We start from the raw sequence: 12622 nt of genomic DNA on the forward strand, positions 1-12622 counted from the left end.
CCAGCTGCCTGATTCACAACAGTTGTCGGGCTGCTCTCAGTTGTGATACTTGCATAGAGCTTACATCAGTGGAGATTTGGTATATCAGAGCCATGTTTTGCCACTCCCTTCCCAGCTCTCTGCCCTCCCCAGCCATGCCCCTATGCCGGGGTGAGGAGAAGGGTGATAGGACAGCAATGCAGATGACTAGAAGAAAGCTCTCCACCTCTTAGTTGACTGTTTGCAGCCAGATTATGATCCATTTGTGCTGCAAGATATTAGGTCAAGAAATAGGTTTTGAGAAATGCGTATTGGTAATCCTGAAGCCATACTTTAGCTGTGTTCTTTCCAGATCTCACAGATTCATTGAGAAAAAAATGTGAAGTGCTGGTTTTGGTGATTCAATATGTGCTACTTTCCCTTTTTAGCTGGTGCTGAACTAATTCCCTGGCTAGTTGAAGATAGTTGACTATATTCTGTTGAAGATGCCATCATTTGATGAAAGGAAAAAAAATCTCCATATGACTTCTTTTCATTAAAGAGCCCATGGTACTTTTTGCAAGAGCTGGGCAGTTCCCTTTGGTGTCCTGCACACATTTTCAACAGGGACAGTTGTATTTGGCTAACCTAAATTCCCTCTGCAGCTTATGTTGGATGCGACGTTCCTCTTCACTTTCCATCTTAAACTGTTCTCTAACAGTCTTCAGACTAAGAATTATTCATAGAAATTATTGTTTGAATAATTTTAAATGACTAATAAAGAAAAAGACCCCCAAAAACCCAGAAAGTGGCCTCGGGAAATTCTCCAAGTAGTAATATAGGCTACATTATTTGCTTTGAATTTGCTCAGCACTACTACTTACCATGGAGGGAGTAGTTGCAGAGTGCGCAAAACAAATCAGCAACAGGGAGTGTTTCAGTAGGGGATATTCTGGATCATTCCTCTTGAATGGGAGACTGTGGAAGTTAATTAGATATACTGGAGAGGGGTTTTTCACAGGGGCAGTCTGAATCTCTGTTTTGAGGAAAAGAAAATGTCTGATTCTCCATTGTCATGCAACTTGTTTAGTCATTTGCACCAATGCAGACAGAGTGTAAAATGCTACCCAGTTCAGAATTTTGCACTGATATAACTACACAGGGTGCAGCACAATGGAGACCAAGGCTCTGTGCCTTCCTTTTCTGTAGTGAAATGTTTCTTGTGATAATCACTCGAAATCCAACATTCTGGCCAGGTCTATACTAAAAAGTTAGGTTGACCCAGTTACGTTGTGCAGAGGTATGAAAAATCCATGCCCCTCAAGCGACGTAACTAAGCCAGCCTAACCCCCAGTATAGCCAGTGCTAGGCTGATGGAAGAATTCTTCCATTGACATAACTACCACCTCTCAGGGAGGTGGATTAACTCCAGTCATGGGAGAATCTCTCCCATCACTGTAGTGAGTGTCTACACTCAGGTTTGTCTGGGTCATTCAATTTTATTTTTTGGTGTACTCTGTGCTTAGTTTCTGAAATCAGCTCTCACACTTAACTAGAGAGTGGTCTCTTTTAAAACTATCTTGAGAACTGACCTATAATACATATCCTTAGTAATAGGGCTTGTAAGCTTGAATTGTTCCCAATTAAGTGTTCCTGATTCTGGAATAAGAGTGTCCACACATGGATTTAGAATGCCTTGTTTCTGAGTTAACGTGAAAAGGAACAAGTTACTTAAGTGGTCAGTCTGGAGGTAAGCCAAACTTTGTGACAACCATGCTGATTCTTAGACAATGGGTTATAATGACCAATACATTCATTAATAATATTGTATCTGGCTGTTTTTTTATATTTTAGTATTTACTATCAACAAAAGATAGCAGTAACTAGAGCCTGGTGGATATTTTGGAATAAATTACTTATTTTATGTTTAAAATTGTTTGTTGAATAATTGCTGTGAATAATACTTGCTTTTTCGCTTGTGTGAGAGCAATTTTATGAGTGTTTGAAATGCCTATTTAATTGAACACATGAATCACTCAGTCAGTTTCTACTTCCCACAAGAAGCTCAATTTTCCTAATCTGGGCACCTTCTTTTTATATTGTGATTCTGACTATACCTCATTAGCATTTACATACCCAGTGCACCTTGTGGTTAGGGCATGTGTTAGAAAAATGTGACTACCAGATACCTTGTAAGTAAAAAAATTACTCTTACTGTTAATTTTTCACAATATCACCCACTGGAACATCTTTTTCTGTAATCTTGTGGCATGAGTCATTCTTTGGTCACCTACTTATGTCAAGCATTTCTTAAGGCCGTGGCCTAATATTGCTATGCTAAAATCTTACAGGCCTCCGCCTCCAGGCCTTGTGTTTCAGTCCTGCTTACTTAGATACCTAACACATAATTATCCCTTGTATCTACTGATCAATCTTATACTACTTTAATCCTACAATTTAACTCTACTTAGCATACACTGATTATATATGACATAAGGAACAATAAACTAAAATCATTGGCTACAACCAGTAAGAAGAGCAGGTCAAAATGTTTTGATCAAAATAGTTTTTGTAATGAAAATGTTTTGTGGAAACAGATCAGTTCCAACAACAACAACAACAAAAACGGTAATAAAATGGAATCATTTTGTTCAGAATTCTTTCACACAAATAAAATTGGATTTCTCTACCATCTCAACTGGAAACTATGAATTCAAAAATCGCTCTCTATGAATATTCTGTAATGTTTGCTTTAAAATTGTTGCTATTTCAAGCATTTCTGTGGATTAAACTGATTTTCTGGAATACTAACTGAGAGTTGAGAGTCACTGCTCAGCAGAATACCAGCAATATGGAGTCTTCAGTGGTATATCTGTTCTATCTTAGGTACTATATGACACCATTACCACAATATCTGAGCACATCTGAGTCTTTAATGCATATATACTCACAATACCCATGTGAGGTGGGGAAGCATGCGTTTTACAGATAGAGACGTATAGAGGCTGAATGACTTGTCCTGCATTCCAAAAGAAGTCTGGGCAGAGCATGGACTTGAACATCAGCCTTCCAAGTACTAGACTAGTGCTCTAACCATTGGTGAATCCTTCCTCTAATATCTATATCTATACAGATAGACCTTTTGCTGGTCCTGTATACAAGGATGTATTTTCACTCAGAAAGTGACTACAAATGGGTGAAAACAGTTAAAGCAAAAATATTTTTAAGTGTAAATATTTTGTTGATTTTTTTTTCATGTTTTTTTCCAGCCTGACTAGTAACTGGGAGGACCTGAGTGCCCTAAAACTGTACACTTAAAATCAAACATGTTCTGATTATATAAGAGGGTTTGTAGGGTACTGTGTAAGGGTGAACAAGCTTTGGGGACACTTCAGGACTGGTTTGTGCCTGTGTTGTCTCATAACTTATTCATTCATTCACACATTTATTCTTGAAACCCTATAATTTATTCATCCTAAAAAGCATTAGAGTGTGAGTGAGTTGTGGCCTGAGCCAGGAGGCTAATGAAATCTAATCTTGGTTCTGATAGATTTGCCCAAGGGTCGCATTGGGTATGTCTACACTGCAGCTGGGATCGAGCCCCCAGCCTGGTCAGACAGACTAGTAAGCTAGCGCACTAAAAACAGCAGTGTGGATATTTGCTTGTGTTTGTAAACCAGGTGACTTGGGGTTTCTCTGTGAAAAGAAATGACTGAGAATATAGCTCAGCTATTTGACTTTCTATTGGACTAATATTATCCTCATCTGTTCCTGAACCATAATTAATTTTCCAGAACTCTTAAAATATTTCAGATATATATATTGTTGCTTCTAAGTATTTATTATTATTATTAGTGGTATTATCATAGTGCTGAGGAGCCTAAGTCATGGACTGAGGACCCCAACATGTAGGGGGTTGTATAAACACAGAACAATTATTCTTTTTATAAAGAATTCTACTGCATGCTCTCTCTACCAAATAAGATCCCAAATACTTAAGCACCTGCATGAGTTTATTCATGTGAGTACTCCCATCTGGGATTACACACATGAGTGAAGTGTCCTTAACTGTTTGCAAGATCAGTGTCTCTATTTAAATATCCAACCTGGGTATGGCATAATTGCCAGTAGAGCTGGGTCTGATACCAATTGTCACTTTGCAAGTATTCGCATTTGAGCATTTAATTTTTTCACTTTTATTCACTGTTGTCTATGAATGTGGTCTAGTGAGAAATTTCTCCCCTGTTTCTAGAAATGCTGAATTTTGGGGACAAAAATGGAGATATTTTGCATATCCAATAATACCATTGCTTTTGCAAATTTGCCTCAAAGAATGCTTTGGTCCCAATGAATTTTTGTGAATTTTTAGTATGTGGAAAAAGCTTTTAATCAGTGAAAATGTCCTCTTGTATAATGTTTTGCTTGGTGGCTTTGTAATGCTCAAAAACTATGCTGTTGCATCTTACGGAAATGTGGTTTACAAGTAACAAATGTAAATCTCCTGCAGCTGAAAGCACTATTCACAGAAGGTTAAATTTATTCTACTTTGTTTAGCAGAGCTGGCCTCTGTAAATAATTTTATTATGTTCTTTTATAAACATTTTGGAGAAAGGAAGTTCTTGGTTTAACATAATAACATATTACACTTTCACTACCACAAGAATTAGATTGATTATGGCAGCATATAAGATTGATAATACATAGATCTGTGTTATGACACCCATTGTTTTAGTGCTAGGCTGCAGGGGAACGCTTTCTTAAATGCATCATTGTATAAAATATTGACCTAGAAGACTTCATTATTCAAGCTGGAGAGACAGTCACTACTTAACAGTAATAAACTGTTTCTGTGTTACATTGAGAATACTTCGGAAAATATGAGAGTTGTCAAATCTTTGGAAAATCCTGTCTTTATAGTACACATGACACCAAAGCTATGGCTGTATTTTCTGCTAATAAAAGCAAAGGCGCAGACAATGTGAAGGATATCATGGTGCACTGACAAGAAACTAAGAGAAATGAGTACTTCATTGAGGAGTAGGAAAGACACAGGCCAATGACCTTGGGAAGCTTTACTAGATATAGTTATTTTTGTTAGTGTAGGGGAAAGCTTAGATAATTCTACATTAGTGTAAATAAATAAATAGTAGGGTTATAAACTTTGACTGCACTTTGTGAAAAATATCTTAGAGTCTTTAGAATGAATCAACAGGAATAAAATAAATGCAAGAATCGGGCAAAAACCAAACAAAACTTTTCTCTTGAATTTTTAAATTAATTAACTTTGGCTGTACTTTTATCCATTTCAGACTGGCTTGCTTCAAACATTTGAGTGAGTGTTTGATCTGATGTGATTGTGCACAGAAAACAAATTTTGCAATGCCCTGCATGGCTATTTGGGGGAAATGAATTTTAAATTCACACACAAGAAGTATATCCAATTAAAGAAGAGAAACAATAGCATCTGATTATGTGACCAGTCACAACTAAGTTCAAATTTGAAGATTAAATATGAAATACATGCAGTGAATTTTTTGCAATATGTCCATAAAACAAGCAACCAAAATTTAAACTGGTAAATAAATAACCAGAAACAGAAACCAAGGCCAGCGACACTAGATAAATCAATTGTTGTGTATTATCCACTCAGCTCCAAGTAGAACTAAAAGTAAACATTAGGAAGCAACCATCGAATGTGCTATAGAAAAGATGGGAGCTAGATGATCAAATCACATTGAAAGTTATTGTGAGTAGGGCACCTAACTCCCTTAGGTTGCTTTGAAAAATCCCAATCTGTCCATGTATACACATGGACACACACACATTATATTTTTAGCAAATTAAAAGGTGTTATAATAATTATTAATAAAAAGCTCCTGTCTTCCAAAGACTGTCACCTCTGATCTGTCTATGTCAATGTATTTTTTGCTTGGGTCCTGTTAGATCTGGGTTCTGCTGAGGAGAGCTCAGTGTAAGTAGATTGAATGTATGTACAAAGGTGTCTTTAAATCGCCTTGCAATCCCCAGATCTGTGCTGGGCTGGTTCCCAGGTGTTAGAGCAGCCTGATGGCTATTGTAGTTTGTATTGTCTACCAATATCTCCCAAGATCCATTACAGCATTCAAGGACAGCTGCAGGGCATGGAATCTGGAGCCATTTTTGCTAATGGTCCTCCCCGTGCAGGGAGAGGGCTAGCAAATGAGCCAGTGTGTTAGTTATACAACACTCTAGGATCCCCCTACAGAGTGGGCTCCTCCTATAGGCTGGTTAAGACATCTTTAGGGCAGCTTTATGCCAGCATATTGGCACAAAGCTGCTCTAGCACAATGTACAATTTGGCCCACGTGTTTGCTGATATACGTTGATCAATATGTGTGGCAAAATGTCCTGAAGTGCTTTCAACATTTTAAACATAAAATTCTTTTAAGGTGCTGCTTTAGCATTCTGTTATCAAACGTTTCCAAACTCTAAGGGTTTACCTGTATAACCCACTGACTACAGACCCTTTGCAAAATAAAATGTGTCCACATAGTAATGCTTTTTCATAAATGTACCTTTGACTCTCAAACTGCATTTTATGAATTTTCTGTTTTGGTTGTGAAAAACACCTTTTGCTTCAGATAAAAAACAATGTAAAGGAACCAATGCTAAGTAAACATAGTTTGGAAAATTATGAAAATCCCATATGCATTCATTTGTCTTTATTTGTCAAATGGGTTGCACTGGTATAACTGTGAGGGGAGCTTTAGACCATTTCACTGTATATGTAACATGCCTGATTTCCATTCACAAATTTTAGATAAGTCGCTGGGAGATTTTAACAAATCATCACTGACAAGTTTGGCTCTGTCCATTATTTACAGCACAGTGGAATCCACTTACCGTGAGCTCAGATATAATGAAACTCTATTTATACTGAAGTAGCAGGAAAAGTCTTGAATTTTTTCAGCGCGCTAAAGTGTGCCAAATGCAATTTCATTTGTATTGAACCTCATTATGCTGAAAGTGTTCTTATTTTTTATTTTTTGGGGGGGGATTGGGGTGGAAGGGCCAATAGTGGAATGGAAACAAGTGAAATCATCATGAAATGTGAACTGAAACATGAAAGGGCTATTTTTTCATGCAATATGCCAAGAAATAGGGCCAAAAATGATAAACTTGTGTGACTAAAGTTAGATACATAAATCCATATTTAAGCATCCAGAGCACACGCACATGTTTGGTATGTGGAGATAAAGTTGAAATGTAGAAGGATTTTATTCATAACCCACCTGTGAGCAGGTGGGGTTTATAATAGTGGTGGTGGGTATTTCTTAGAACAGAACAGAAAGGATATCTCATTGAATGGAAAAAATACTTTAAAAAAATCTTTGTATCATTTAAATTATATGCAAACATTCAAACTTTGGGGTGAGCACACTTGGATATTATAAATTAAAATAAGTAAATAAGGACCTGATTTTGAAACCCTTACCACACTGAGTCAAAATCAATTGGATTACTCAAGGAGTAATGTGTCAGGTTGTCCTAATCTAACCTTAATTAAGTTAATTTTCAGTGGTGTGGAGTACCAACAGCTTCCCACTGCCTTCTATGGGATCTGTGACTGCTCAGCACCTCTTGAAAGATAAGGCCATTTACTGAGTATGAAAATTTTGGCTTGTTGTGAAAGAAGAACAAAATTTTATTCCTAATTCACCTTGTCAACATCCCTTCCATGATGTTGTAATTACTCATTTACCACATGAGTGTTATAAATTATACATCCCAGAATTTTGCCTGAGTGAGATCCTGCTTTTCTTGTGTCTAAAACTCTCAGTGAAACTAAGAGAGTTTTGAGGAGAAGTGTTACACATTTTTTTTGTTAAACTTTGTCAAAAATTGGTTGTTGGCCTTAAAAAATGTGTTGGTTTTCAGTTTGGTGTTAAATGTTTTGGAATAGGAAGGGTGATTGTGAAAACAGGAAAAAAAATATTCTCACAAGAAACAGTGGCCATTTTTTCAATTAGTTCTGGTGTTAAGTGCCTAAGGAGAGCAATATGGATGATTTTAAATTAGTATGAGAACACTGGGCTAGCTTTTGCCCTGTTACAAATATGTGTAAAACTAGAGTTTCATTGACTCCAGTAGTTGCTCTAGATTGACAAGCATGGAACTGAGGGAATTTAGCCATTTAATTTCTATATTTCTTGAGATGAGAGTTTAAGGATCACATGAATTATCCCATAAAACTCACTGGGAATAGCTGTATGACTAAATCAAGCAGATTTGGTCCTGACGTAATCTGAACGTTACAGGTAATTGTTATATAATATTTAATTTACCTGGTATTTTAAAGGAAAAGAGACTAAATCATTAATCTCCTGCTTTCACTCTGTTCTTCCACAGTTGCATAACAAAAACATTCATATATGGAATCACATAATAAAAGCAAGAATATTCTCACCCTTTCTGAGTGTGTGTGGTAGGGAAAGGTCAGTAGACTACAAGCTGCAATTTCCAACTGCATCCCCATGCATGATCCAAGGATGTTTCCAGTGCCTGTACTAGGGGGACCATTTCCTTCTAGCAATGCTGGGATACAAATCACTCCGAAAGACATGGGAAGGAGGTAGAGTGATTGGACCATGCATACCCTGAACTAACCCTCAGATATGTCTGGGTGCACTGTCAGGCCAGATTGAATCGTTTGAAAGGATAGTGCAGTATAACCACTTCCTCTCTGTGCTGGGTTACCAAGAAGGATTGTGCTGTCTAAGGACCAGTGTCTAAATGCCATAATCTGGGTTTTAAACTAGGCAGATTTTCAGCTAGTCTAAATTGGCATTGCTCCAATGAGTTCACTGGGACTATGCCAATTTGCACCAGTTTAGTAGCTAATCCTATGGATTTCCATTTCTCTGCACTTCCATAAAGAGAATTACAATTTTGAGTTTATTGGAAATTTCATGTTATGCATTTGCATTTTTTTTATACTAACTACAGCATGGAATGGGGGTGGTAAATCATGTGATGATTGCAGGGAGGAAGCCCCTCACTTTTCATATATAACTGATAAATGGCTGGGTGGCACTGTAGGGTCATTATTATCTCAGGACTTTCCAGACAGTTATTCAGTATAGCTTGACTTGAGGTACGGTCCGGAAGGCAGTATGGCCCTGTTGATTTGCAACCTCATCTGTTCTCATGGCTTTAATTACCATCTCTATAACTCAAGACTCTCAGATTTATATCTCCACCTCTGACCTCTCCCTCTCTGAGATTCTTATTTTATTTATGTAATTTCTTTTGATTATTTAAGGGTCCCTCCAAAGCTCTGGGTGCTTTACAAGAATCTCATATAAAAATTATAACCTTGTTTCACACTAACTGCACTCAATGAGCTCAAAAAAGCAAGTGGTCTGCCCAGACAAACAACATAAAAACTGAATCCCCTTATTAATAGTACCCCATCAGCCTACTCCCTTCTCAAATGCTCAGAAGAAAAGATTTCCTTTATGACATCTCTTCCTAGATGTACTTCCCACTGCCAGCCTCTGAGTCAGAATGGCATAAACAGAATGTCTCATCATTCCTTCCCAGGTCTTCACCTTCCATTTTCTATTACTGCCTCGTCATACTCCCTGTAGGAGGATTCAAAACTTGGTGTCACTTTTGAGCCCTCTCTTTTTCCCTCCACATAGGTTCTATCATAAAATCCTGCTGATTTCATCTTAAAAACCTGCCTCTCAGTCTCTAGCCCCAGAGTTAATGGAGGGCTTTGAAACAAGAACAGGGAGATTGATTTTGGGGGGGGGGGAGGCAGCAGCGGCTCCAGGCACCAGCGCGTCAAGCGTGTGCCTGGGGTGGCAAGCCGTGGGGGGCGCCCTGCCGGTCCCTGTGAGGGCAGCAGTCAGGCAGCCTTTGGCAGCATGCCTACAGGAGGTCCCCAGTCCCGCGGATTCGGTGGCAATTTGGCGGTCAGTACGCCGAAGCCGCAGGCCCGGGGGCCTCCCTCAGGCAAGCCACCGAAGGCAGCCTGCCTACCATGCGTGGGGCAGCAAAAAAGTTAGAGCAGCCCCTGGAGGCGGGACAGGCAATAGGTGACTGAAGTGACTTCTAGAAGGTGTTTAATATGGTTGTAGCCTCAGGAGAAATAGCTGACATTTGCAGCAGTGTTTTGGATGGCTTACAGAATGGTGAGGTGAGTGGTGGGAAAACTGAAGAGAGGGAATAGCTAGGTGCAAGTTGATAGAGGCCTAATGCAAATCATGTGACTTTATTGACTAAACATCCAATACCGTACTGTGCTATAGTTATTTTACGTTTTCAAATACTAAAAAATGGGACAAATTCCAGGCTCGGGTTTCAGTTCTGCCACTCTTACTCATGTGTAATAGTGTCTTATCTCTCAAGTAGCCCTGCTGAATTTATGGAATTCAATAGAATTTAACTGTCCTCTAGGATTACTACCCTGTCCAAATTTTCCAGGAACCGTCTTGATTTTTGAAGGGCCCTGTACAGTTGGTATTAATATTAAAATGCTCTGAAGCATATTTCAGATAAATGTGGCAGCATCAAATAAAATCATTGTGAAAATTTGTTCACAGACTTCTATAGAACAAACATGCAAGTGTCCTAAACAACCTTGGAAGGGTTGCTACCGCTCGAGTGCGGTGCACAACATACCACACACTATGTTCTGCAATAGCTGAAAACACACACTAAAGTGAAAGTGAATTTCTTTCTTCTAAAGTTGCAGCTAGAATCTTGTCTACATAGGAAGCTATTCCTAATCAACTCCATGTGTGAATGCTCTTACTCTGGACTAACTTCCACACATTAACTATTCCTTATTAACTTCATCGGCTTTAAATTTGCACCTTACCTTATTCTAGATTAACTTTCATATGTAGACAAATCCTTTGATATAAGTAATTTGATGTCTGTATTATCCATTCAATATGTGACTTTTTTTTTTTACCTGATCAATTGCCCCATCCCTCAGATGGACCAAATCCTGAGAGGTCTTTACTCAGTTTGTACTCAATCCTCACTCTGCAAAATCCTACTCTAGTCAATAGCACTGAGTACAAAATGAATAAGGCACTTGAAACTGGGTCCAATAAAAAAAAAAATCTTAGTATTTGTATGTGTAACAGTACAGCAGTGAATATAAAGGGTTTCTCAGACGTTTCATGTGATTTGTCCCAAAACATAGTTAGGACAAATTATTCTTTCATTCACTGATATTTAAATTTTACCGTGAAAATGCAGTTTAGCTAGAAACGTACCAGGAAGCAAATTTTTATCTGTTATGATTTACGGTTTGCTCATTAATTTCTCAACGGGGTAAACTTAACTTTTATATGCCTATCTAGCCTGGATTTAGTTGCCTGGAGCTATCAATTAACCATTTGTAGAGCCCTAACGGTTGATCTGGGTGAACTATGTTATAAGGTTGATGAAGAATACAAATAATGGGTATATTTCTGAAGAAATGCCCTTACTTTACACCGTGATACTTGCCATCTTTGTAAATTGCTTTGAGATCGACTGGTGAAAAGCACTATAGGAGAGCAAGGTATTATTACAAATATACAAATGAGACAAGGGAATATTAGATAGTTTTATCTATCTTTTTTCAGCATGAGTGAGCATCTACTCTTACACACTATACATATTTCACATACTGCTACTTTGAAAGTGATAGTTTTTTTTTAAAGACTTCAAGTACTGTAGGTCATACAGCATTTCAGTACCATCTGTGTGGTCTAGTGGCTAGGACAATGGACCGGAAGTCAGGAGATCTAGATTCTAGTCTCAGCTATGCGACCGGCTTGCTGCACAACCTTGGGTAAGCCACTTCACCTCTCTGGTCTTCTATTTTCATGCCTATTCTTAGTCTTGTCTATTTACACTGTAAATTCTTCAGGCATATGGTGACCGGATGTCCCATTTTTAAAGGGATAGTCCTGGTTTTGGGACTTTCTTATATAGGCACCTAATACCCCTCATGCCCTGTCCCATTTTTTCACAGTTGCTATCTGGTAACCTTATTCAGAGGCAGGGACTGTCTCATTATTATTGCATTTGAACAGTGCATAGCACAGTGGGCTCTGATCTTGGCTGAACCTCTAGGCACTACTGTACTATAACCATAAGCTTAGACTGCTTCTATTATGACTCCTAATCATCTACTTCCATTTTTTTTTTTACTGTGAGAAATTAAAATGTTCTCTTTTAGAAGAGCTCTGCATTTTTAGGGCTTCTCCTGCTCTGTCCCCAACTTGACTCCTAGCACTTCCAATAGAGTGGGGCATGGCTGGGATGCAAAAAGGGCTACCGCTTTCTCCTCCAGTTCAGGAAGTAATTTTTCCTCCTTTGCAGATTGACCCAGCTTGTCTAGGTTTTTGCCTCCCTTCATGAAATGGTGATGGCCCTTTGCGTTCTCATCATTACAGGGATAACAGGTGGCTGGTTGGGTGAGTTGTCTCTTCTGAAGTTGTACTATGCATGCTCAGCAGACTGTCAGGAGCAAAGCATGGATGGGGAGTTATCACAGCTTGATTGACGGGATACCAAAGGGCAATGGGGTGACTGAGTGATAGATTGGCCAAGTATCTATGATCCAGCTTGAGAGTGGACATTAAAAGGTCTACAGTTGGTGGTAATAGCACTATGT

The sequence above is a fragment of the Chelonoidis abingdonii genome, chromosome 6, assembly GCF_003597395.2.
Source record: "Chelonoidis abingdonii isolate Lonesome George chromosome 6, CheloAbing_2.0, whole genome shotgun sequence".
NCBI classification, from domain to species: domain Eukaryota; kingdom Metazoa; phylum Chordata; order Testudines; family Testudinidae; genus Chelonoidis; species Chelonoidis abingdonii.